The sequence below is a fragment of the Brassica oleracea genome, chromosome C4 (genome assembly GCF_000695525.1).
Source record: "Brassica oleracea var. oleracea cultivar TO1000 chromosome C4, BOL, whole genome shotgun sequence".
Lineage (NCBI taxonomy): Eukaryota > Viridiplantae > Streptophyta > Magnoliopsida > Brassicales > Brassicaceae > Brassica > Brassica oleracea.
Window position 1 is genome coordinate 50,421,592 of NC_027751.1, and position 2,486 is coordinate 50,424,077.

At 40.1% G+C, this 2,486-nt stretch overlaps 1 pseudogene; it reads right to left on the bottom strand.

Moving 5' to 3' along the window:
• Nucleotides 1-864: 864 nt before the first annotated feature.
• On the bottom strand, nucleotides 865-1,580 carry LOC106339852 (annotated as a pseudogene).
• Between the last annotated feature and the right edge of the window lie 906 nt (nucleotides 1,581-2,486).

A 2,486-nucleotide genomic window follows, 5' to 3' on the forward strand; every position in this document is an offset into this window, starting at 1 on the left:
GGTTCGGGTATTTCGGGTTTCGGGTAGTTCGGATAGTAGCTAGAGGATCCATTTAGTACTTGACCTATTTTCGGTTCGGTTCGGTTCGGATAGTTTCGGGTTCGGTTCGGTTCGGATAGTAAATGTAGGAACCGGAAAATATCCGGAAAAAGTGCGGTTCTCATTTGGATCCGGTTCGGGTTCGGATAGTTCGGGTAGTTCAGATAATTTGGATAAAATATCAGTTATTTAGGGTAAAATATCAAATAATTAAGATGATTTACATAAAAAATTTGGATATTTTGGATTACTTTGGATATTTCGGATAAAACTATCCGGATACTTTCGGATACTTTCGGGTAGTTTGGATACTTTATAATAATTTAGTTATCATCAACTATTTTCAGATACTTTTAATAGAATTTTAAATTTTAAATATATATTTAATGATGTTATATGTATATATAATTAATATTTTTATATATTTGGGTACCCGTTCGGTTCTCGGTTCGGTTCCGGTTCGGTTCGGTTATTTCGGATATAAAAATATAGGAACCGTTCGGGTATTGGTTCGGTTCCGGTTTCGGGTATTTCGGTTCGGTTCCGGTTCGGTTCTTCGGTTCCAGTTATTTTGCCCAGGCCTAGTGTCTATGGTGCGAAGGCAGGGGCGGACCCACTTGAAGAGGAGTGGGGTCACCTGACACCACACAAAACATGTTAAAAATATGTTTTACATAGAAAAACAGTAAAGAATTGGTAGCGGAGTTGGTTAAGCACGGTCCTTGACACCACAAAACCCGACTTCAAAGCCCAGCAGAGATAGTTTGGGAGAAGTATATATTGTTCAAGTTGAATCCATTAAGGGGCTACAAAATTCCAATACTTTAGTCTAAATCCTCTCAGCAGCAGTTCCACCAACATCCACATCTCCAAGCCATGCCTTGAGACTCTCTTCTTTACCAGCCTTAAACTCCACAAACATTGCATTCTCCAATCTCCACCATATGTTCACCTTTACTCAAGACTTCTTCTTCTTCTTCTTCTTCCACATTGGGGCTAGACTCCACCTTGAAGTCAAGCTGCGGCCATTTGATGTTACTGGCTTTCTCCTTAGCGGACTTGAACACCGTCGTAAAATAGCTGCTGCTGTCACCACGCGTAGTTGTTGCAGTTGTTGCACTACCGGATCTGCTCCAAGGGCTCCGGGAGTTTAGGATCACCCCTAAGGAGCTCTTGATGTCTCCCATCATCTCATCAGCGATAGGCGAGCCGCACTCTTTCATTGACCTCACCATGGCTATGGAAGCACCCAAGTCTTGTGTATGCAGAAGTGTCTCACGATAAATGAATCTATAATACAATTAAGCGAAACAATTAAACACCTAAGAAGATCAAAACTTTGATTTCATAAGCACCTCACAATACCAAAACAGAGTATAAGAAACAGAGGAGCTCATAGGACCCTCCCTATATGAAGACGGAGGCGAATCGGTGATTGATCTCTCGTCAATAACGAATTGGGTCTCTCCTGATGTGTTCCTTCCTCCTCTCATTTGATTCAAAAAGCCATCTTTTTTTTTTCCTCTTGAGCTCTCACGCTACTAAAGGTGCAGACCAAAAGAAGAAGAAGAGGAAGACAATAAGAGCATGCGCAACGGTGAGGCTGGGAGGTCGAATCCTTAGGATTAGAATATTAATTTTTTTTGTTTTTTTACTTTTTGAATAGTTAAGGATTGTAATTAAAATTGATGTGTGCAATGGTGTCACCTACATTGAATCCTAGCTCAACCATTCAGCATCAAATTTTTGGTCAATCATGAATCAATGGAAAGTCTAACTTCAAAGATCAAGCTGAGTATGAAACCAATTTGCGCTATTCAATTCGATCATGGCAGAAAATCAATTTGTAACTATATTTTTACTATAAACATTTTCTTCTAAAACAGGGGAGTTGAACACTTGATAACAAAAGCTAGGTTGTGAACGTGGACTACAACACGCTCAAGACCTCAGGAGGCCAAACAAGATACACCAAAACTGAAAGTAGGATATTAAAAATCGTCACCTGAAATTGGTGACACAGACAGAACGTATGCCAGCATCAGCCGCTGCACGGCACGCTTCGGGGACAACATCAGACACCTGTGTTTAACAAACGTGAAAAATTCTCCAGGTGAATTTTACAAAGCAAAAGTCCAAGATAAGTTAACGATGGGCCGAGAGATTGTATGAAAAGAAAAAGTTAATTACCACGAAATCAGTTTTGATAGAATGAAGCCACTCCACTTCTGTTTTCAAGATTTCAGCTCGAGGAACCACAGTGTTGTTTCCACATACTGTAGAAGTGGCAGCATCACAAAAAAAGTGTAAAGCTCATAAACTGGAAATTGCAATCAAGATAAGACCAATAATCATTTACATGTGATCACATTAGTTAAAACCTTTTCTAAGGAGGCATGGCGATCTACAGTCAGAGCATCAGCTTGCACAGCTCCACAGTCCAAAAG